Source organism: Notamacropus eugenii, chromosome 4 (assembly GCF_028372415.1).
Source record: "Notamacropus eugenii isolate mMacEug1 chromosome 4, mMacEug1.pri_v2, whole genome shotgun sequence".
Lineage (NCBI taxonomy): Eukaryota > Metazoa > Chordata > Mammalia > Diprotodontia > Macropodidae > Notamacropus > Notamacropus eugenii.
This window is the reverse complement of record NC_092875.1, coordinates 7405942-7431554: the sequence shown is the minus strand read 5'-3', so window position 1 is coordinate 7431554 and position 25613 is coordinate 7405942. Positions and strand designations below refer to the sequence as shown.

General features: G+C 41.1%; 1 long non-coding RNA gene across 3 annotated transcripts in view; it reads left to right on the top strand.

Moving 5' to 3' along the window:
• Positions 1-25613, top strand: part of LOC140498894 (uncharacterized) — a 37483-nt gene that overhangs the window by 2967 nt on the left and 8903 nt on the right. For 2 of the 3 annotated variants that reach the window (XR_011965213.1, XR_011965212.1), the window contains exon 1: positions 22417-23547. The exons of the other annotated variant lie outside the window; for it this stretch is intronic. This is a non-coding gene — a long non-coding RNA (uncharacterized lncRNA). Of the gene's footprint in view, positions 1-22416; positions 23548-25613 lie in introns of those variants that run through there. 3 annotated transcript variants of the gene reach the window in all.

Below are 25613 nucleotides of genomic sequence, written 5' to 3'. Positions count from 1 at the left end.
TAGTGTTAGAAGTGAGCCCCTTTAACAAGCCCCCACAGTGAGAAACATGCTCACCTTGAATAAAGATCAATGCCTGTTCTGAAATCAGGAAAACTTTAATTAATCTTTACATCCATTCCCCCCAAATGGACGGGTAGCCTCCCCAGCAAGGTTACAGGACAAATACAACACATGCAGAAAGATGGAGTTTTTATACTGTTTTCTGAACTTTGGGTCTCCCACAATACCGTCCCCTGGCTCCATGTGACTCCATGTTCTCATCTCTGATAGGCCATTCTTCACACAGCAACTTGGGACTGCACATTAGTTTCTGACTTCTATCCTGTCTATGTTAGGTCACAACCTTTGTCACCTAGGAATGTGGAAAATACAACTTTCTTGTCTCCCTCGAAATCCCCCTCCTTTTTTAATTAAAATTCCTATTTCCACACCTAAATCCAATCAATAGATACTTCCTCACATTCTTTCCCCTGTGAATTCTTCCCTTCATTTTTCTCTCCTTTATATAAGTACGGGAAGGGAGCAAAGTTGATCGACATTCACAAAGCACAAGGGGTCAGTCCCCTATCATCAGTACAGATACACAGACTCAAAAGGAACAGGTAAATTAATGAATTGTCCATTTAGAAGTTCCATCTAATACAACAGTCTGGGGAGGAGCATCATCTGATGCAGTTTTCTGGTCTGGATGCTCCTTCAAGTCGTCTTCAGCAAAGCATCTCTGCATCTTCTTTCCTTTATCTTTTTGCTGAAATTCAGGTGTCCACGCTCCTAGCAAACTGACCTTGATAAAATTTTAAATGACCATCCCTAAGTTTTATACACGTGTCACTCTTACAAAATCAAAATTGAAACTTTAGCCAATTGTGCTGTTTAAGAAATTCACATTAGAACCCAGTTTTTACACTTTACATTAATTCACTGTTCATTTCCAACATCAGGAGGATGATATTTCAGCAAACATTCAATAACAGGCTCCAGTACTTACATAAATACAATAAATAATCATTTATAACACAGTACATACAACATCATAAAGCAATTCCACCTTCTGGTCACATGATGCTTCTTTTAAAGCATTTACAATATAGACCACAAAGCATTTTTATTTTAACATTTTCCAGCTGAGATAAAAATAATAATGACTATTCATGCTAATCTCATGAGCCCTTGACTGAATTGTCTCCATACTATCATTAAGAATTAAAGGCCCTAATTTATTTTTGTTAAGTCTGAAATTCTAAAACTAATAACTTAATTTTAGACTCAACATCAGATGTTCCGCTACCAACAATCTATTATTTAATCAATCTGGTATTAATTTTACAAAACTTTTGATTTTAGGAATTTACCACTGAGTAGGGACATTTCAGGGAAACAGTGTCCCCTTAACTTCATGTCAATTCCAGGAAGGAGTAGATTGTCATTTTGCATTCAGCCAGGCTTAAAGTCTTCCAGGTATCAGTGGGGAAATTAGGTCAGGAGAATCCTACTGCAGCCTAGGCTGAACAGATGTTTTCCTAACTTTCCCATGAGATCACATTTTTGCAGTTCATATCAGCATCTCACAGGATTACTGGCATCATGAATCAATGCCTCAGACTGCTTTTCTTTCTATCCATACCTGGGGGTAGACTCAGTAGAACAATCAGTTAACAGTCCCATAAAATCATAAAATAGCAAGCTCCAGCAACCAGTTTCAGACATGACTACAATTTCACATTGGCTAAGGAACTTCTTTTGAAGCAAGTCTTCAGTAGCTTACATGCCTTTCTATCCATGTTCTAGTTCCTGATTAAATAACAATCACAAAATCAAATTTACCATAAAAACCCTAAGTTATTGCTCTAATAGATATACACCTGTTTCCCAAACTACTCTACCCCTTTCTAATCCTGCTCAGTCTGAAAGAAGAGCTGCACATATAAGTTTAAACACCAATTTCAGCTTATGTTCATGAAATGAATTCAAATCAAAACAAACATCTAACTTCTCCATTAATGCAAAATATTACCAGAGTTTACCTGCCTCTAAGAAATTTAGACTGAAATTTTTTCCCCAAACTAAAAGCGTCTCTGATTTAGTGTCAGTAACTTGATTCAGTCAATTGTATTTACCCTATTTCTCTCTGTAACATGTAAAGACTTTATTCCAAGTTAGGACCTTTGTCCCTTAATCCAGTGGAGTTTTGGTCCCATTTGTCTAAAAGGTCCCTGGAAAATCTCATCCTAAAAAATTCTTGGTTTTCCCCACGTGAACTGGCTCTCCTGATGCCCATGAGATTTTCTATTACTATGCCCAAATCTGTGTTCTACTTCCCACTCTTAATCCTATCAATCCGAATCCCAGGTTACTGGCAACTCTCATCAAGACCATTCCTGGAACCTCCAGACTGCCTGGGACCACCCAGCCTCCTTCCCCAGAGTCCATCTGTAAGAAAGTTACATCTTGCTTTAGCATTACAAATGCTCAGATCCCCTAAAAATCCACCTAATATTGAGAAATCTCAACAAGGTTTTAGCTTCTTTGGTTGGAAGAAGGCTTGGGGTGAATTCATTTGAGCAGGACTCAGCATGTTATTTTGGGTTCCCAAGTACCCCTAACCTCAACAATTCCATACAATTACAGCTAACTCTAACTCCCAATCTTGTTCTAATGAACAATGATTCAACCTAACATTTATACCTTGGTTTTCTTTCCTTACCTAATCATTCCCATTACAATCAGAAAGAAAGTTCTGTTTCAGGGATTTTGTCTTTCACGAGATGATACCACAATACTCATTTGCCCAATTAATTGAATACAACAAGATTCCACTACTTGCATTTGTGCTTGCATCTTACACTATCTGCTTGGATTATAGAAACATGCCATGTAGATGAAAAGCAAGGACCTAATCAGATATCATCTCCACCTTATAATCAGACTCAGAAATAGCCAAGGGGAAAACATCCCTTTTCAGAGGAAATAAACAACTTTAGCAAAGTTCCAGGATGCAAAATGAACCCACATAAATCATCTGCATTTCTACATATGATTAAGAAAACCCAACAGAAAGACATAGAAAGAGAAATGCCATTTAAAATTATAGTAGACACTATAAAATATCTGGTAGTCTACCTGCGAAAGGAAACCCAAAGATCATAGGAGCACAACTACAAAACACTTTCCCCACAAATAAAGTCAGATCTAAATAGCTGGAAAAACATCAGTTGCTTATGGGTATGCCAAGCTAATAAAATAAAAATGAAAATTCTACCTAAATTGATTTACTTATTCAGTCCTATGGCAATAAAAAACACAAAAAATTATTTCCATGAGCTGAAAATATAATATCAAAATTCATCTAAAAGAATTAATGGTCCAGAATATGGAGGGAATTAATGAAAAGAAATGCTAGAGAAGGTGGTCTAGTCACACTAGACTGCAAATTGTATTATAAAGTAGCAATCATCAAAACCATTTGATATCAGCTAAGCGAAGGAGGGGTAGATCAGTGGAATAGGTTAGGTACACAAGACACAGAAGTCAATGACAAGAGAAGTCTACTGTTTGATAAACCCGAGTACCCCAGTGTCTGAGATGAGAACTCACTGTTTGTCAAAAGCTCCTGGGAAAACTAGAAAATAGGATGGCAGAAACAGGGCATAGAACAATGTCTGACACCGTATACCTGAATAAAGTCCAAATAGGTACACAAAGTGGGTGTAAATGCTGATACTATATGCAAATAGGGAAGCAAGGAATAGTTTATTGGTCAAATTAATGGAAAATGGAGGAATTTATAACCAATCAAGAGACAGAAAACATTCTGAAATGAAAAATGGATAACTTAAATTACATTAAATTGAAAAGTTTTTGCACAAATAAAGCCAATGCATCCAAAATTAGGAGGGAAGCAGAAACCTGGGAAAGAATTTTTACTAGTATCTCTGATAAAGGTCTCATATCTCAGATCTGTAGAGCACCGAGTCAAATTTACAAGAATCGGAGTCATTCCTGAAATGATAACTGGTTAAAGAATATGAACAGGGAGTTTTCAGAGGAAAAAAATGAATGCTATCTATAGTCACATGAAAAAATGCTCTAAATCACTATTGATTAGAGAGATGCAAATCAAAACAATTCTGAGGCACCACATCATACCTATCAGATTTGCTAAAATGACACAACCAGGAGATGATAAATGTTGGAGAAGATGTGGGAGAGTTGGAACACTAATCCATTGTTGCTGTAGCTGTGAGCTGATCCACCTGGATGTGGAAAGCAGTTTGGAGCTATGTCCAAGGGGCTATAAAGTGACCCAGCTATATGTCTAGGACTGTATCCCAAAGAGATCATAAAAATGGGAAAAGGATCTCCATGTACAAAAATATTTAAAGCAGCTCTTTCTGTGGTGGCCAAGAATTGGAAATCTAGGGCATGCCCAACAATTGGGGAGGGGCTGAACAAGTTGTGGTATATGAATGTAGTAGAATACTATTGTGCTATAAGAAATAATGAGCAGGAAGACTTCAGAGAGGCCTGAAAGGACTTATATGAACTGATACCGAGTGAAATGAGCAGAAGCAGGGAAACATTGTAACATTATAACATTGTAACATTGTAACAGTAACAGCCACAGTGTGAGAGGACTGTTTGTGATTAACTTGGCTCTTCACAGAAAACATGCCCAGAGGACTCTTGAAGCAAAATACCATCCACATCCAGAAAAAGAACTCTGGTATCAAAATGCAAAATGAAGCAGACCATCTTTTCTGCTGTAATGCTTTGTGTTGTTTTGTTCTCCTCAAGGTTTCTCCCATTGGTTTTAATTCTTCTATGCCACATGACTAATGTGAAAATGTGTTCAATAAGAATGTTTTTGTAGAGCCCATAAAAAATTGCATGCCTTGTTGGGGCGTGATGGGGGAGGGAAGAGGAATGCCCCACCCCCAGACAGAAAAGCAGGGAGGGAGAAGAGGGGGGAAGGGATCTGAGGGACCAGTTCGTTCTGTCTGGTGTTCACCAGCCATCACTCTGGAGCCTAGGAGGTAAGGCACAGGGGGAGCGGCCTTGGCAGGGTTTCTGTCTCACTTCCCCATCAGTCTAAGTCAGTGTGAGAATCAGTATCATCATCCCCCACATGACAATAATAATCAGCCTCGTCCTCAGCCTGGAGCCCAGAGATACTCAGGGTGGCTGTGTTTCCTGACTTGGAGCCAGAGAATCTGTCAGGGATCCCTGAGGGTCTGCTGTTATCATAATATATCACCAGCTTTGAAGCCTGGCTAGGTTTCTGCTGGTACCATTGTATACAGTAGCTACTAATTCCATCCCCATTGCAGGAGATGGAGGCCGTCTCTCCCAGGCTTTTGGAGAAGGAAGGTGGCTGAGTTAGCACATAAGAGGCCCCAGAACCTGCAAGGGAAGGAAAAGAGAGATTGGGCAGAGGCAAGGGCCTCTCTCCACCAAGGGGATGCTGACCCCTCAAGAAGCTTCAAAATGAGATCAGGGCAGGACTAGGTCTGGCCTGAGACACTGTGTGTCCTGAGCAACAGGGAGGAGTCCCTGAGCAGCCTCACCTGTACAGACAGTCAGGAGGGAGAATAGTAGAAAGATCCAAGCCATGGTAAAAGTTCCTTCCAGAGTTCTGTGTCCTGAGGCTCCCCAGCTGGGGCTGGGCTCCCAGGGCTCCCTTAAGACCAGCCCAGGTCCTGCTGGGAGGAGGCCCCCACATGAGAATCTGCCCCTGCTCTGGACATCTAAAGGAGGGGCCTCAGGTGATGACTGACTGACCCTGTGGGCTCTTGGGGCAGAGAATGCAGGTCATTCTTCTGGCAAGAGAGGGTCATGAGGACCCCTGAGGTCATTTCCTCCTCTGACATTCTGGGAGTCATGTTCATTCATCCCTAGGCCTGTGTCTGACAAGCCATTACCTTGTCACTGTAACTGAACTGTTTTCTCCTTCTGGACCTTCCCTATGCCCTGGGGCCTTCTCCCCATGGGCCATCCCTCCCCAACCATGCTGTCCCTTCCCCACATTGGTGAGTTCCCCCAGGTCCTGCCAGTAACTTCTGCTGGCTTAAGCTGAATAAGTTCTGTCTTCTTGGGTTTTTCTGAAAGCCTCTAACTGTGTTCTGATTGGTAAGGGCCACCTGCAGTTTTTATTCAGTAACCTTAGGGACTAAGGACCTTTGTGAACATGTAAGCTGTCTTGTACGAGTTTCTGACCTTCTTTTTCTGACTGCTAGGTCACAACTGATCAGCTATCATCACTGATAGTTTTGACTCCGTGGAAACAGAACTCCTTTCTCTATTTCTCACACTCTGTATAATGACATCATTTGCAAACTTGACTTTGTTTTGAGTGAGGGTGGGCTGTGCAGGCTAAGTGGTGCAGGAGTCAGGAGGAACTGAGTTCAAATCTCACCTCAGACACTTGACACACACTAAGTGTGTGACCTTGGGGAAATCACTTAACCCCAATTGCCTCATCCTGGGTCATCTTCAGCCATTCTGATGAATGTCTGGTCACTGAATTCAGAGGGCTGTGGAGAAGTGAGGCTGCTGACCTTCAGAGCCCTCTCTCATTCAAAACAAGGTCAAGTGCAAGTCATGTCATTATTTCTCTGATGGCATGGTCTTCTTCAGCAATGAAGGATGAGCACACACACTCTGTATGTTGGTGAAAGGAGAGGACAGGCTTTGGGAATCCTAACCCAGTCCTCAGGACCTGGCCCTAACAGATTGCCTCCTTCTCATATTAGTTAGACTCTGTGGCTGCTGGATGGTCATCATGTCTCCAGGCGCAGAGTAAATGCTCAACAATGGCTTCGACTATTCTGCACATTGTTAGTGTCTGAAAATGTTGTTCAAACAGGGTTCTAAGGGAATTCTGAAGTGTCCCCTACAAAGGTGGGCATTGGGTGGGGCAGCTCTGCATCTGCCCCCACCTCAGGTGGAGGGACTGGGAAGGCAGCATCAGTTGAGCTTTCCACAGGCCACATAGTGGGAGAACAGAGTACAGGGACCAAGATCTCCAAGGGGCATTTCCTGCACAAGTCAGCCCTAAATTCATTCCAATGTCTCCCTCTGGTGGCCTCAGGGCCAATGGCATCCCTAGGGAAGGCCAGGAGAAAAGTCCTTTTTTTTATTGCCTTCCCCCTTTGCATGCAATGTCCTTGAAACTGGGGACAATTCTTTTCTTCCTCTTAAATTTATCTTTCCAACAACAGTTGGAAAAGTATGGTGGAAGGAAGAAAAGGACCCTTAAGTACATTAATGTTTAGAGACTTTTCATGGTTGCCAAAAATGGAACTAGAATATTAATTTCCAACGTGGAATAGACCCTAATTTATTAGAATATGAACCATTATTTAATTGAAAAAATTGTCCTCCTATACAAATAGCCAGTTTTCAGAAGAAAAAATTGAAATCATCAATAGTCAGAGCAATGTCGGCTTGTGTTAAGTAAAATAACAATTAGGACAATGCTATTGTTCTCGGGAAAGATGGTGGAAGAGGTCAGAAATTTCCAGACTCTCCAGATTTCCTCCCCAAACAAGATGATAATAGCACCTTGGGCTGGACACAGAGCGGTAAAAATACAAAATATGCAAGGTAAAAGTGTGATCCTCCTGGGACACTCAGAGAACTGAAGAAAAATCCTCACATGAGGTTTGGTTCCTGTGAAGAATAAATATCTTCGGGCTAGGTCTGTTTAAACCACAAGCAGCAAGCCTTGGGTTGAGAGGCTGCCTCAGCCCCAGCCCCAGGAACTTTTATCCCTGGTACAGTGAGGGGAGTCCAAGCTAGAGAAGAGTGAGGGAACCTCTGCTGAGAGGGAATGCCAGATGCAGCTGGGCTGTGGAGATGTGGCAGGGCATGAGAAGGGACCAGTACATGCTGTGAGTATGGAAGTAGTGGGGCAAGGACTCTGCTAGCTGTGGCCACTTACAGGGGCCTGGAGGTCTTGGTTTCTGTTCCAAGGTAGAGGAAAGAACTGAAGGAGGACCTGAATACAGAAGCACCTTCCTACATGCCCCAGGGCTGGAGGTAATTACAGAAACTTTGCTACTACAAACAAAAAAAATGAGCAGGGAACAGATAAAGAATCCAACCACAGAGAATTACCATGGGGACAAAGAAAATTAGGGTTCTTCTTCAGAGACGGAAGCTAAAGCAAAGAAATGCTCCCCTCCTCCAAAGGGTAGAAAAAAAGGTCACCTGCCCACAAAGAGTCCATAGAGAAATTTTAGGAAGACTTTAAAAATCGCATGAGATTGAGGAAAATACTAAAAACCAAAAAAATAAGAGCAAATTAAAAAAAGCAAGATTATGAAAAGAAAGTCAAACAATTAGAAAAGGAGATCCAGAATCTTAAGAAAGAAAACATCTTTGATAATTAGAACATGGCAAGGGGAAAGTATTGAAGTTATAAAAGATAAAGAAATGATAACAAAATACATAGAATTAAAAACAGAAGAAAATTGAAATATCTCGTAAGAAAAACAACTGATCTGGAGAACAGATCAAGAAGAGAAAATATAAAAATAATTGGACTACTTGAATGCTGTGATCAAAAAAAGAATCTTGACACAATAAAACAAGAAACAAAGAAAATTATCCTGAAACATTAGGACAAGAGAGAACAGTAGCAACAGAAAAAATCCACCTATCACTACCTGAAAGAGATCCCATAAGGAAAACCCGCAGGAATATTACAGTGAAATTCTGAAACTCTCTCATCAAGGATAAATCATTACCAGCAACAAGAAAAGAAAAATTTCAGTATGGTTAAGCACCCACTCAACTCCTGCACTGAAAGCCAAGAGCAAAGTAAGAGGTTTGAAAACTGATTTCCAGAAATTGTCCAGGACTACTGCCCCCTATCCTGAACCTAGAACTCCATCATTCCTCAAGGTAATTTTTTTCTTCCCTCTCTTCCCTCCTCTCAGCCCCCAAACTGAACACATAGCAATGGGGGGTTGAGGTCCTTGAAACACCACTTGGAAATGTTGTCCCATTTGATTGACCACACAAAGCACTGCTTTTTTGCTGGAAAGAAATAGAAGAAATGAATCCATTGAAAGACCAAACTATATAATTTTTTATTTGAAACTCAGAAACACTCCAAAGAGACCTGAGAGGGAAAGCACTGCCCCTTCTGGCCTGCAGTAGACAGCTGTGTTGACTAGGGAGAGAGCCTATCCAGAGTCAGAGAGTCTCCATCGGAAACATGGCCTTTGTGACCATTTGCTGCACTTGGACCTAATCAAATGGGGAGAAATTCTGCGAATAGTAGGGAGGGTGCCCTCTTTCCCTATCCTACAACTTTCTCCACCTCTTTCAAACCACAGTGGCCAGGGGATCAACAGAAGCAAATCTCTGAGACCAACTTCACTTATGAACAGAGGCAAGCAGCCTGCTAAGAAAGGATGGGTTGAACTACCCAACTTTGGCAAAAAGATTCCCTACCCAAGAGGCAGCTTCTTTTCCTCAACCTGGGTCCAAGAGCAGTCCCAATCCCACCTAGAACTGGCCAGCATCAGAAACATGAATTTTGCTCATTGGAGATTTCTGAGGACTTGTGCTAAACCCTCAGCGTCCAAGAAAGCACCACCTCTCTCCAGTTCTGAGGAACACCATTGTTAATTGATGAACATATCAGTTGGTGCTAGCTCTTAAATTCCCTGTCTTGGTAGGCTAACTGGCAAGATAACTTGGTAGGCTAACTTAGTAGGCAGATCAGGAGATTAACACCTTAACTGATACAATTGGGATATAGTCCTCCCAACCCCCAGGATGGGGCAGCTGAACCAGAATGTGCAGAAGTTCTTTTTCTCAAAGAAATGACAAGAGTACCATGGTTACACAAGAAAGTCTCAGAGTTTAGTCCTGGATAAATTGCCTCATGTCTCATTAATTTCCTCTTGGCCTGATCTGCCATAGTGGTCTTGACCAATGGGAGACCTGTGCTGGGAGCATTCATCTCTTGGTTCATAGCTCTATATGCAACTTCCATGACCTGGTTCACAGTTCTGAGAAAGTTTGGACAGCTTTTGTTTGGACAGCATAGCTCTGAAATGGAAGCCAGCTGAAGAACTGAGACAAAAAAAAAATGGCAGGGGAAGGAAATTCAGATGGAGAAGCTCTGAAAAGTTCAGGAGGTAGCAAAGCACAAGAGAAGTGAAGTGCAACCAGACAAAAGGGGGATAAGGGAAAGCATTTCTGTATATGTCATCTCACTGGGCAAAGGAGGGAGGAGACAAGAGACAATGTAAGCTCGGACCCAGGAGTGAGCTTTTTTCTCACTTTCCCATATTTTTCTTTTTTTCTTGTGCACAGTACCTAGTTATCACTATTCCATACCCAGAATAATAATCAGCCTCCTCTTCAGCCGTGCACCCAAGTCCCTCAACTCCTCCCTATTTCTAGGGCTTGTTAGAGAATTGAGCAGGGACCCCACAGATCAGGGACTAGAATCCTAAGGCAACAGGAGTAGCCTGGCAAAGTTTCTGTTGTATCAGGATGCAAAAGAATTCTCAATACTCTCCTTAGTACAGTATAGGCTGGATGACCATTGCAGTCTTAGACCTAGAGATTGGCTGAGTGAACACATAGAAAGTCATGGAACCTGGAAGAAAGAGAAAGAAGAGAAAGAGTGGACAATTTTCCAAGAAGACCCTGACCCTCCAGAAGCAACAGGGCAAACTTCGGGTCCCTGAAGGTGACTAAATTGGTGCTCTAGAACACTTGGTGCCTAGTGAAACTGCAAAGACACCTAGGCCATCCACAGCATCCCATGACATGACCATTCCTCCTGACTTTTGTCCTGCCATTGGAAGAGAGAGTGAGACAACTCTGCCTCACGTTAATTCTAAGCTCCTGCGAGTCAAGATATTCACTTTGATGTCCCTGGTCCTCTTAAAGTCTAGGACAGCATCTCTCATATTCAGGGGCATCTTATCTCTTCCAATGTAAGAGAAGGTCCTTGAGGAAAGAGAGTGCATGCTTTGGTTACAGCAGCCTCAGTACCTGGCACTTAGTAGTGCATCCTTAAGAAAAGGTTATTGCTTGGTTGTTCTATCTATCATTTTTTTGTTTTTTGAAAAATTGATTAAGTTACTTTTAGTTTTCAACAGATACTTCCAGAAGACCTTGAGTTTCAAATTTTCTCCCCATCTTTCCCCTTTGTCCACCTCAAGACATGATGCATTCTGATTACCCCTTCCCCCAATCTGCCATCCCTTCTATCACCACCTTGTCTTATCTTCTTCCCTTCTATTTTCTTGGAGGGCAAGATAGATTTCTACACCATACTGCCTGCTTATTTTATTATCCAGTTGTATGGAAAACAATCTTTTAAAAAAATACTCTTCCATCTCATTTAGGTGGTCGAATTTGTGGGCATTAAGTTGGCCATAGTAATTTCTAATTATTTCTTTAATTTCTTCCTCATTGGAGGTGAGTTCACCCCTTTCACTTTTGATATTAGTAATTTGATTTTCTTCTTTCTTTTTTTCATCAAATTGACCAAAGGTTTATCAATTTTATTAGCGTTTTCAAAAAGCTAACTATTGGTTTTATTTATTAATTCAATAGTTTTCTTAATTTCAATTTTATTAGTCTCTCCATTGGTTTTCAGTATTTCTAATTTGGCCTTTATTTGTGGATTTTCAATTTGTTCTTTTTCTGGCTTTTTCAGCTGCATGTCCAAGTCATTGATCTCCTCTTTGTCTATTTTATTTATGTAGGGATTCAAAGATATAAAACTTCCCCTAAGAACTGCTTTTGCAGTATCTCATAAGATTTAGTATGTTGTCTCAGGAGCTGCTGCGGCTGATATCTGGGGTTAAGTGGCTGTCACTCGCTCGGCTCTGTTGGTCTCTCACCCTGGACTGCCACTCCACTGGTTCCACCTGCTGCTGTTTCAGGTTTCCCAGGGGCCTTCTAGCTCCACTGCACTGGACGTGCTGTGCTGTGGGCTGTGGGCTCATCCCCATGGAATAGATCCTTCCCGTGGACCTTCCAGTCTGTCCTGGGCTGTGAATCTGCCACAGTCTGTCTCCTACTGGATTCTACACCTCTGAAATTTTGCCATATTCTCTTTTTAGAGGTATCTGAAGGAGTTTGTCTAAGAGCTTAGGTGAGTAGTTGTTCACATTCCACCATCTTAGCTCTGCCCCCCAAAACAATTTTTAACATTTATTTTTAAATCTTTGAGTTCCAACTTTTCTCTCTCCCTATCTTCCTACTCATCCCTACTGAGAAGGCAAGCAATTCAATATTGGTTATACATGTGTAGTCATGTAAAACACTTCCATAATAGTCATGTTGTGAAAGACTAACCATATTTTCCTCCATCCTCTCCTGCCCCCTATTTATTCCATTCCCTCTTTTGACTTTATCCCTACTCAAAAGTGTTTACTTCTAATTACCTCCTCCTCCCATTTGCCCTCCCTTCTATCATCCTCCCATCCTTCCACTTATCCCCTTCCTCCCACCTTCCTGTAGTGTAAAATAGAGTCTCAAAACAAATTAAGCATGTTATTCCCTCCTTCAGCCAAATCTGAACAGAATAAAGTTCATTAATTCTCTCTCACGTTGCCCATCTTCCTTTCTGTTGTAAAAGCTTTCTATTACCTCCTTTATATGAGAGATTATTTACCCAATCCTATTCCTTCCTTTCTCCTTCTTCCAATATATTCCTCTCACCCCTTAATTTTATTTTTTTGGATATCATCCCTTCATACTCAACTCACCCCATGTCCTCTGTCTATAACATAATACCTCCAACTACCCTAATATTGAGAAAAGTCTTAAGTGTTACAAATATGACCTTTTCATGTGGGAATGTAAACAGTTCAACTTTAGTAAGTCCCTTATAATTTGTCTTTCTTGTTTACCTTTTCATGCTTCTCTTGATTTTTGTGTTTGAAAGTCAAATTTCCTATTCATCTCTGGTCTTTTCATCAAGATTGCTTGAAAGTTACGTATTTCACTGAATGACTATTTTTCCCTTAAAGTATTATACTTAGTTTTGCTGGGTAGGTGATTCTTGTTTTTCATCTTAGCTTCTTTGACCTCTGGAATGTCATATTCCAAGTCCTTAGATCCCTTAGTGTAGAAGCTGATAAATTCTGTGTTATCTTGATTCTATTTCCATGAGACTTGAATTGTTCCTTTCTGGCTGCTTGCAATATTTTCTTCTTGACCTGAGAATTCTAGAATTTGGCTGCAATATTCTTAAGAGTTTTTCTTTTCAGATCTCTTTCAGGTGGTGATCAGTGGATTCTTTCAATATTTATTTTGGTTCTAGAATCCTGGTTCTAGAATATCAGGGCAGTTTTCCTTGATGATTTCTTGAAAGATGATGTCTAGGCTCTTTTTATCATGACTTCAGGTAGTCCCATAATTTTTAAATTGTCTCTCTTGAATCAATTTTCCAGGTCAGTTGCTTTTCCAATGACATATTTCATATTGTCTCTATTTTTTTGGTTTTGTTTTATAATTCCTTGATTTCTCATAGAGTCGTTAGCTTCCATCCACTCCATTCTAATTTTTAAAGAAATATTTTCTTCAGTTAGCTTTGTGCCTCCTTTTCCATTTGTTCTATTCTGCTTTTTAAGGAATTTTTCTCCTCATTTACTTTTTGGATCTCTTTCTTCCATTTGAGTTAATCTATTTTTAAAGTTGTTATTATCTTCAGCATTTCTTAGGTCTCCTTTAGCAAGCTGTTAACTCATTTTTCATGATTTTCTTGCATCATTCTCATTTCTCTTCCCAAATTTTCCTTCACCTCTCTTCCTTGATTTTCAGAATTTTTTTGAACTCTGCCATGGCTTGAGTCCAATTCACATTTTCTTGGAGGCTTTGGATGTAGGACCTTTGACCTTGCTGTCTTCCTCCATTTGTATGCTTTGATCTTCCTCATCTGATAGGAAAGAAGAAAATACATTTTGATCAAAAAAGCAACCTTCTATAGCCTCATTTCCCCCCTTTTGAGGCCTTCCCCTAGCCAATTACTTGACTTTTGAATCCTTTGTCAAACAGAAAGTATACTACCTCAGGCTTGAGAGTTTTTGTGCAACTGTTCTCTGAGATACCTCTAGGGACCTGTAAGTTTTCAGTTCCTGACAGTGGCATAGTCAAGGGAGAGGTGTTTAGTCCTCTTTTGGCTTATGCTCTGGTCTGTGAGCAACAACAAGCACTCTTTTCCACCCTGAAACTGTGAGTAGGATTCCCTGTCTACAGCCACCACCAGCTCTGCCATACCAGCTCTTTTCCTCACCCGAGGCCGCCATTCAGGACTGAGACCCAGATCAGCAGCTTGATTCCCCTAGGATCTGTAGGCTGAGAGCTCCAGAAGCAGCTGTTGATTGAGGAGTGCCTGCTGCTGCTCTGGGGCTGAGCTAGCATCCACCATATTCTCCTCTCACCCAGTTGAAAGAGCGTTCTCACTGACCTTTGAAGTTGTCTTTGACATTTGTGGGTTGAGAAATACGGAAATTGCAGCAGTTGCCTGCGATTCAGTGCCCTGAAGCTTACTCCACTCCTGTCTGTGCCAGGCAGTTCACACTGGACTCTGCTGTGCTCCAACCCTGGTGCAACTGACCTTTCCTGTCTGCCTTCCAGGCTCTTTTGGGATGGAAATCTGTTTCATTCTATCATTCTGTCATGACTTCTGATGCTCTAGAATTTGTTTAGAGCTATTATTTATAGATATTTTAAGGGCTTTGTGGGGAGAGCTTGAGCAGATCTGTGTTTCTACACTGCCATCTTAATTCCACCTCAAGGAATTATTTTCTTTTTAAAAATTAATTAATTTATTTTTAGTTTTCATCAGACACTTCCACAAAATTTTAATTTCCAACTTTTCTCCCTTCCTCCCTTCTCACCTATCTACACTGAGAAGACATGCCATTCAATATAGGTTATACATATGTAGTTAGACAAAACACTTCCATAATAGTCATATTATGAAAGACTAACTAAATTTTCCTCCGTCTCTTCTTCCTCCCATTTATTCTATTCTCTCTTTTGACCCTATACCTCTTCAAAACTGTTTACTTGCAATTACTCCCTCCTCCCATTTGCCCTCCATTCTATCATACCCTCAGCCTCCTGCTTATCCCCTTCCCACCCACTTTTCTGTGGTGGAAGTCAGATTTTCATAACAATTTGAGTGTGCATGTTATTCCCTCCTTAAGTCAAATGTGATGAGTAAGTTACACTCTTTACCTCTCACCTCCTCCTTCTTTCCCTCCACTGAAAAAGCTTTTTTGTTGGGGTGTAAGCTCAGTTTTCATGTGAACGGTTTTGGGCAGGTAAAAGTGAGGGCTTCTAAACCTCAGAGCTCTCACGAGGCCCCCGAGGGAACAGCTGGGAACTGAGGCGTGAAACACCAGCTTTCCACCTCTTCTCAGTGGGAAACTTGCTGGGGAGAGCATTTCACCCTTGATATGGTTCCATGGTCTGAGCACACCTGTTTTTAATTGGCTAGGGGCTGCAAGCACCCGTGGTGTTCACGTGCAAACTATGAGGCTGGGAGAGTTTAAGTAGGGACAGGAAAGCCTGAGGGCCTTCTCCTTGCTGCAGGGTCCCCTCTGGGGGGTCCCTCCCCTCTTCCGCTCCCGTCCTCTTGCTGTATGATCCTTGCCCCCTGGAAGGAGGAGGATTCCTTTCTCCTGGGGAAGAATTTGCCCTGCATATGGATACATAACTAAAACCCTGAATAAATCCTAACCCTTGTCTGACTCTGGAAAGTCTCTTGTCTCGATACATTTATCCAGCTGGCCCCCAAAGACCTGCGAAAGGTAAGAAGACTCGGGTAGCCCATTGGCCTCTAGGCGGAACAATTTTTCTTCCCTCTTTTGCATGAGATAATTTGCCCCATTCTATTTCTCCTTTTCTCCTCCCAATATATTCATTTCTCATCCCTTAATTTTTTGTTTTTCGATATCATCCCCACCTGTTCAATTCCCCCTGTGCCCTCTTTCTATATGTAGATAACCACTCCACCTACCCTAATACTGAGAAAAGTTTCAAGAGTTACAAATATGATCATTCCATGTGGGAATGTAAACAGTTCAACTTTACTATGCCTCTCATGATTTCTATTTCTTGTTTACTTTTTCATAATTCTCTTCAATCTCGTGTTTGAAAGTCATACTTTCTATTTAGCTCTGATAGGTTCAACAAGAATGCTTGAAAGTCCTCTATTTCACTGAATGAAATTTTTACCCTGAAGTATTATACTCAGTTTTTCTGGGTAGGTGATTCTTGGTTCTAATCCTTGCTCCTTTGACCTCTGGAATATTATATATCAAACCCTTAGACCCTTTACTGTAGAATCCACTACATCTTGTGTTATCCTGATTGTATTTTCACAATACTTAAATTGTTTTTTTCTGGCTGCTTACAATATTTTTTTCTTGACCTGGGAACTCTTGAATTTAGCTATAATATTCTTAGGAGTTTTCCTTTTGGGATCTCTTTCAGGAGGCAATGGGTAGACTCTTTCAATATCTATGTAACCCTCTGGTTCTACAATATCAGGACAGTTTTCCTTGATAACTTTTTGAAAGATGACATCTAGGCTGTTTTTTGATCATGGCTTTCAGAGAGTTCAGTAATTTTTAAATGGCCTGTCTTGGATCTATTTTCCAGGTCACTTGTTTTTCCAATGAGATATTTCACGTTGTCTATTTTTCATTCCTGTGGTTATGTTTTATAATTTCTTGAATTTTCATAAAGCCATTAGCTTCCATGTGCTCCATTCTAATCTTTAAGGAATTATTTACTTCAGTGAGCTTTTGGAGCTCTTTTTCCATCTGGCCAATTCTGCTTCTTAGGGAATTCCTCTCCTCTTGGGCCCTTTTAATCTCTTTTGCCATTTGGGCTAGTCTATATTTTAAAGTGCTATTTTTTTCAGCATTTATTCGAGTCTCCTTTAGCAAGCAGTTGACATGATTTTCATGATTTTTTTGCATCACTCTCATTTCTCTTCCCAATTTTCCCTCTCCTTCTCTTACTTGATTTTCAAAATTGTTTTTGAACTCTTCCATGGCCTGGGACCAATTCACATTTTTCTTGATGTCTTTAGATGTAGGAGCTTTGACTTTGTTGTCTTCTGTTTGTATACTTTGGTCTTCTTTGTCACCAAAGTAAGATTCTATAGTCTGATTCTTTTTTCCAGTTTTTGCTCATTTTCCCAGCTATTTATTTGACTTTTGAGCTCTTTGTGAAGGTAGTTCCCTGCTTATAGTTAAGGTGTGGGGCTTTCCTGTCAGCTGCTCAATCCGCACCACTATCTATGGGCCCAGAGTTCCAGAAACAATCTTTTCCCCTACCGCTGTTGCTGCTGCCATAGTGTCCTCTTACTCAGGCTCCTCCTCCCCCTCTGCCACCCTGGGGTTGGTGCCCAACCATTCTACTTTCTCACACAGGTCCCACAGCATTTTTCCCCCACTTACCTTCCAATTTGTCTTTGGTGTTTTGGAGTCGCGAAGTCTTGAAAACACCACTTGTGCCTGAGATTGAGTTCCCTCAAGGCCTTCTCAGGTCCTGTCTGTGCCAGCATGGCCCACAGTAGACTATGCTCTGCTCCCAGTGCAGGGGAATAGGTACTTCCCAGCAACCTTCCAAGCTATCTTGGGCTGGTTATTTGCTTCACTCCATCATTCTGTGAATTTGGCAGCTCCAGAATTTGTTTAGATTCATATTTACAGGAATTTGGCTGGGTTTGGGGGTAGAATGCTTGAAAGTCCATTCTGCTACTCCACCATCTTCAAAGAATTATTTTCTTCAGTGAGTTTTTGGACCTCCTTTTTTCATCTGTCCAATTCTGCTTTTTAAGGCACTCTTCTACTAATTGGCTTTTTGTATCTTTTTTGCCATTTAGGCTACTCTATTTATTAAGGTGATATTTTCTTCAGCAATTTTTTGAGTGTTTTTTAGTAAGCAGTTGACTTGTTTTTCATGATTTTCTTCATCACTCTGATTTCTCTTTCCAATTTTCCCTCTACTTCCTTAACTGATTTTCAAATTATTTTTGAGTTCTTCTATTTTCAGAGATGAATTCCTATTTTTCTTGGAGGCTTTGGATGTAGGAACTTTGACTATATTGTTTTCTTCTCTTTGTTTATTTTCTTCTTCCTTCTCAACAAAGTAAGATTCTAATGTCTGATTACTTTTTCTGGTTTTTGCTCATTTACCCATTTACTTGACTTTTGAACTCCTTGTCAAAGTAGTTCTCTGCTTCCCATGGGTGTGGAGGGATGCACAGTCAGGAGCTCAATACCCCCACAGTCTGTGGGCCTAGAGCTCCAGAAGAGTTGCTGCCTTTTCCCCTGCTGCTGCTGCTGTGAGCTCCTCCATCCCTCTGGGTCCAAACCACTCTGCTCTCTCACATGAGTCCAACAGTTTTGTTTCACTGACCTTCCAATTTGCTCTCGGTGATTTGAACTTCTGAAGTCCTGAAACAGCCACAGTTGCCAGAAATTCATTTCCTCCAAGGCATGCTCATGTCCTGTCCATTCTGGCACAGTCCATGCTGGATTATGCTCTGCTCCCAGTCTGGAGTGACTGGCCCTTCCCTTCTACCTTTCATGCTGTCCTGGGCTGGAAATTTTCTTCACCCAGTTATTTGCTGAGTTCTGTAGCCCCAGAACTCGATCTTTGTCATTTCCTACAAGCATTTGGCTGGTCTTGGGGGAGAGCTCTGGAAGTCCCTGCTTCTACTCCACCATCTTGGCTCTACCACTTACTGTTTGTTTTATTTTGTCCTTATTCTTCAACACATTTTTTAGTTTATAGGTCTGGCCATTTGAATTAATTGAGAGTTTACTCTCTGTTTAGTTTTCTTGATTTTTACTTTCCAGGGACTATTTTATGTTCCAAGTTTTTTAGGCCAAAGGTGGTTGTTTGGGCAGAGAAAACAGAAGCCAAAGAATCTTTGAGCAGACCAGCCTTCTCTTTGTCTCAGGCACCTTTCTCTCACACCCCATTAGTACACATCTTCTGCCTTCAGTGTCCTCATTCTCCCAACATTGACTGAAGCTACACCATTTCTGTGATTTTGAACATTACTCACCATGCTCAGCTGTGGGTGGGAATTCTTCCTCATCCCAGTGAGATTGCCCCCCTAGAGCTGACCCTTCCTTTTATCTAGTTCCTGCAGCCATGGAATATCCTAGACCCAGATGCAAAGATTCTGGGAATGATCTTGGACTATGTAGCTTCATGAAGGAAAGGGTTGTTTTCAGGATTCTACAGACCTTTATGGGTAATTTTTAAAATTTCCTTTATTAGATTGTATTATTCAGGACTTATATGCATTCCTTCTACCATATAGATTAACTGAAGCATACCTTCTAATAATATCAACCTCACCCGATAAAAATCTGATGCATGGAATCAGAATTTTAATAGAGGATTATTTCATATTCCTCAGCTATGAAGTCAAGAAGGATTTTTGAGCTTCCCAAAGAGATTTCACTATTTGTGGAAAGGATTCCACTACCTAAACTTATGAGTAAAAATTTCCCTAACCTAACTTCTTGGTTCTCTTTGAGACACTTAACTTATTTTCCCCTTATTAATCCATTGCAACATCTTTGACATGAAAACTTTCAGTTCCATGACAGGAGGATTTTGCAAACTCATTTTTGAAATATGCAACTTTCCTTAGGGAGTTTATGGAACCCAGGACTGGCTCACTCTTTAGGAATCCATCAGTCCAAAAATCACCTCGACCATGTGCTAAATTCTAGATCATACGCTGAAGATGCTCAGATGTGTTTCACTTGCAATCCCTGCCTAACACCACCCCTGTTTCTACAGCTGTAGTGTCCCTCCTTGTACCCTTGGTGACCTCAGGTTTCTTTGGTGAGGCTCAAACTTGAGATCACCAAGATCAGCACAAACCAAAGCTGTGCCACATGTCTCATGGAGTAATTAGTCATCACTAATTATAGTAATTAAAGCAGTTTACAGTCATACGAAAAAATAATCTGATTCATTACTGATTAGAGGAATGCCAATTATAAAAATTCTCAATTATTACCTCATACCGATTACATTAGATAATAGGACGGAAAAAGTAAGTTGGAAGAAATGTGGGAAAAATGAGGTATTAATGGACTGTTGCCAGGTTTGTGAATTGATAAAATCATTTTATGGAGCAATTTGAAACTGTCCTTAAAGGGCTATAAAGCCATGCATACCCTGTGACATAGCAATGCCACTACCAGGTCTCTATCCAAAAAGAGATAAAAAAAGAAAAGAAAAAGAACTTATATGTGTAAAAATATTTATAGCAACTCTTTTCTGGGGATAAAGAATTAGAAATTTATAGGATACACATCAATTAGAGAGTAGATGAATAAATTTTGGTATGTGATTATGATTGACCACTGTTGTACTATAAGAAATGATGAGCAGGGTGCTCTCAGAAAAACCTAGAAAGACTTAGATGGGTGACGCTAAGCAAAATGTAGTGGGTACAAAGTCACTGCAATATGGCAAAGTGATTAGCAGTGAATTCCTTAACTATTCTCAGCAACACAAAGATCCGTGAAAACTCTGATGGACTTAGGATGAATAACCCTGTGTATCCTCAGAGAAAGAACTGATGGTGTCTGTACGTATGTTGAAGCAATTTTTTTTTCACTTCATTTATTTTTCTTGGTTTTGTTTCTGCCTATGTTTTCCTTCACAACATGATTATTATGGATAATCTTTGAATGACTCCACAAATATGACCTATGTGGTATTTCTTGAGTTCTCAGTGAGGGGAAGTAGGAAGGGATAAAGGGGGAGAACTAAAAGTTTTAAAAGCAAATGCTAAAATCATAAAAAGGAAAAGAAAGAAATGGAAGCTGTGAACAGTCTTTTAAAGAAAGGCACTAAATCAGCAGTGATTAGAGAAATGCAAATTGAGACAGCTTTGAGGCACCAACTCATACCCACCAGTTTCGGTCAGAGGACAAAACATATGATCAACGTGTGAAGGGCTATGGGAAAACAGGTATATAAAGTCATTGTTGATGTAGCTGTGAAACTGGTTTAATCATTCTGGAAAACAATTTAAAAGTATGCTCCCAAAGCTGCTGAATTGTCCTTTCACCCTGTAATACCACTTTAAAAGCTAGACCTCCAAGAGATTTCTTTTAAAAAAGAGTAAAAGGATTCAAATTTATAAAATTATTAATAGTAGCTCCTTTTTTTGGTGGCAAAGATTTAGACACTGAGGGGTTGCCCATCAACTGAGAAATGACTGAATAAGTTAACAAATATTAAAATAATGGAATTGAACTGTGTTATAAGAAATGAGAGAAGGGACAGTTTCTGTTTCCAGGAGCCGAGATGGTGAAGTGATCAGTAATTGCTATCTACCTCTCCTTGTTGACCATGAAGAGCCCAAAGAATATCTCCCTGGGAAAACCTTGGAACACTGGGAGCAGCAGAAGGGGTAAACAGACTCTTAGCTCATGAGGCTAGAAAGATCGCCAGGGAGGGTTCCTCTGGCTGTGGTTGAAGGTGACCAGTGCAGGATCAGAGCTGTCCCAGACAGCCCCACCTCAACAAACCAGGAGAAGATCCTGAGCTCCAAGGGCGTGAAGACAGCAACTGCCAACACCAGGACCCCAGATGTGACTCAGCAACCCAGGGGAATTGGGAAGACACTGACACAGGCAGCTGAGATTGGCTATGCTCTAACTAAACAGAGGAGACCTCTGGTGTCCAGACCACCCCTCCCCCACACTTAACCAGCTAGCTACAGGGTAATTGCAGGGAAACTCAAAAAGACTTCACCTTGCCTCTGTTTTCCAATACCCGTCAGCTCAGCACCATGTAAGCTTCAGCATTGTAGCTTCCAGCTGAAAAAACCAGAGGCCACAGCACACAAAACCTCAAGTTTTAGGCACTAGAACTGTGTGACAGAGCTCCCTGTGCCACAGAAGAAGAAATCTACTTTAAAAGCCAGGAGAAGGGTTATTATCATGAGTAAGAAGCAAAGCAGAAAAGAAAAGACCATAGACTCTTTCTATGGGCAAAAGGACCAAAACACAAACACCAAAGAGGTCAGCATTGGGACTGTACTCCCATATGAAACTTCAGAAGGCAACATGAACTGATCTGAAGCACAAAGAGCCTTCTTGGAAGAGCTCAGGAAACATTTTAAAACCTAAATTAGAGAAATAGAAGAAAAACTGACCCATGACTTTAAAAATATGAAAAAAGAAATCACAGAAGAATTAAAAAAGACAATTGGATAAATGGAAAAGGAAGTACAATACCTAACTGGTGAAAATAACTCCTTAAAGGAACAATTGGACTGATGGAAAAGGAGATGCAAAAGTTAACTGAAGAAAACGATTTGATAAAAAATAGAATGGGGTAAGTAGAAGCTAATGAATCTATGAGACATCAAGAACTGGTCAAACAGAGTCTAAAGAACAAGAAGATAGAAGGCAATGTAAAATATTTAATTGGAGAAAAGACTGACCTGGAAAATAGATCCAGGAGAGAAAAGCTAAGGATTATTGGCCTATCAGAAAGCCATGATGAGAAAACAAGCCTGGACTATATCATCCAAAAAATCATCAAGGGAAGTTTCCCAGAAGTCCTAGACCCAGAGGTCAAAGGAGTCATTGAAAGAATCCACTGTTCACTTCCTGAAAGGGACCCCTAACTAAAAACATCAAGAAATGTCATTGTCAAATTCCAGAACTATTAAGTGAAGGAGAAAATACTGTAGAAAGCCAGAGAGAAACAACTCAAATATCAAGGAACTACAGTTAAGATCACACAGGACCAGAAGGTATCTGCTCACCAAGAAAGTAACCTTCTATAGTCTTATTTTTTTCCCTTTTTTGGACGTTTTCCCAACCAGTTACTTGACTTTTGAGTCCTTTGTCAAGGGTAGGGTATACTCTGGGAATCTGAAAGTCCCCAGTTCCTCCAAGGTGGCACAATCAAGCGTGTACACTGATCTGGGAGCAGGAGAGATTTTTGTGCCCAGAATCTTAGCAGTTTCCTCTCCACAGACACCTGGCTTCCAGTTCCACGAAGCCAGCACTGGAGGCTGATTTTTAGATAAGCTGCATGGGCATGGCTGCCATTCAATGTGAGATAAAGATCAGCTCCCTCAAGGCCTCTACACAAGGTTGAGGTAAGAATAGGCTGCTCAATGCCCCCAGGAGTTTGATGATCCAACAATGGATGTGGGCTGCTGTAGGGGCTGCATTGGGAACTGCTGCTGCTTGCTTGATGTGGCCTTTGAGGCCACTGTCTGAGGCTGGAGCTATGAGAAGGCCCTTCTCCCTTCCAGGCCAACTGAAAAAACCCTGTCACTAAACTTTGCACCTGTGGGTTGATGGATGTGCGAATCCCCTGCTTCAGCAACTGGGGATTCGCTGCTGCTGTGACTGGAGATTCTGCTCCCAAGGTGTCCTCCACTGAGAGCCACACTGCATGGCCAAGGCTGGCCTGGGCTCTGCTCTGCATCTAGTGCAACAGACGTTTCATGTGGGCCTTTCAGAGAGTCCCTCTCTACAGGTATTTTACAGGCTGTGTGGGGAGAGCCTGCGTATGTGTGTCTTTCTACTCCACCATCTTGTCTCCACTTAGTATATTTTTTGTTTTAGCTTTTGAGTAGGCAGTTTGAAATTCTCAAGAGTACCTTACTCTGTGCTTCATTTTCTTGATTATTAACTCTCCAAGGACTATTTTCTGTCTCAGTATTTTCAGGTCAAACTTCTTTGTTCTGGGGAGAGAAAACAGAAGCCAAAGCAGACCAGCCTCCTCTTTGTCTTAGGCACTGTCCTCTCACCCCACCCCCACCCCATTAATATACAACCTCTGTCATCAGTGCTCTCATTCCATCCCCCAACAATGACAGAAACTACTTTACCTCTGTTGTCTGGAACATTCCAAACCAGCTTCAGCTGTGCCAGAAAATGATTCCTGGCCCCAGTGAGATTACCCACTCAACAGCTGACCCTTCCTGATGTCTTTCCTGCAACGAGGGAATTCCCCAGACCCTCTCCCAGAGATTCAGGGAATGATCTTGAACAGTTTACCTTAATGAGGGAAGGGGCTGTTTGAGGATTCTATAAACTTTTATGGGAAATTCTTATTTTTCTTCATTGGATTCTATTATTCAGCACTTAGACCCATTCCTCCTACCATTTAGATTAACTGAAGCATATCTTCTATTAATATTAGCCTCATCTGACTAAAATCTAATGCACGAAATCATGGTTTTAGGGAAAGACTATTTGATGTTCCTCAGCTAAGAAGCCAAGAAGTGTTTTGAGATTACCAAAGAGGTTTCACTACTTGTGGAAAAGATTCTAATACCTAACAACATGAGTACGGATTTCCCTAACCTACCTTTTTGATTCTCTTTAGGACATTTAACGTATTTTCCCCATTAATCCATTACAACTTCTTTAAAACGAAAACTTTCACTTCTGTGAAGGGAGGGTTCTGCAAACACAGTGTTTAAATGTGCAACTTCCCCCAGAGAGTTTATGGGACTCAGGAGTGGCTGAATCATTAGGTATTCATCAGTTAATCAGTTAAACATACCTACTATGTGCTGGGTTATGGACCAGGCACTGGAAATGCTCAGATGTAACTCTCTTTCAGTCCCTGCCTAACACCACCCCCATTTCTCCAGCCTCAGTATCTCTCCTTGTACCCTTGGTGATTCCAGAATTCTTTAGTACAGCTCAAACTGGAGACCATCCAGTTCAGCTTAGACCAAAGATTCATTCACAGAGTGTCTCACAGAGTAATTAGGTATCACTTGCTAAATTCTCATTTTTAAGGAATTATTTTCCTAAGCAAGCTTTTGTACTTCCTTTTTCATTTGCCCCAGTACATTTTTTTAGGAAGTTATTTTCCTCCACAAATTTTTGTACATGCTATTCTGTGCTATTGACTCTTTTACTCATTTTTTTCTTCTACTACTCTCCTTTCTTTTCCCAGCATTTCTTCTATATCTCTAACTTGTAAAATCCATTCTAAAGTCTTCCAGGAACTCCTTGTTGGCCTGAGACCAAATTCGATTTTTCTTTGAGGATTTGCATGTAACTATTCTGATACAATTGTCCTCATCTAAGTTTAGGCATTGATCCTCCGTATTACCACAGTAACATTTTAGAGTCAAGTTTTTTTTCTTTTCTTTTCTTTTTTTGCTCATATTTTTGGAGTCTTTTGGGACTTGGTGTTTTTAAGTGGGAGCTGGCCTCTGGTCCTGCACAGCTTTTAGTGTTGGGGTTTTCGGTCTTACTGCAGGCGTTCACTGGGCATCTGGACTAAGCTGCCTGCTTTCTCTGGAGGGTAGACTTCCCTTCTAGATTGTACCTGGAGTGGGACCTCCCTGTGGGTCTCACCAGGGCCTGGGCTTAACTGTTGACCTGCAGGGATTGCAACAGAGACATAGATTGTTTTTGGCCAGTCCTGGGGTGGGACTTCATTACTGTTGATCAGGGGGGTCAAGGCCTCCCTGGTGGCTTGTGCTATGGGCAGGCTCACTGGGGAGTGGCTTTATGGGCTGCTCAAACTGCTCTCTTTACTGGGGGCTGCTGGATTTCCGGACGGTGGGGCCTTGCTGG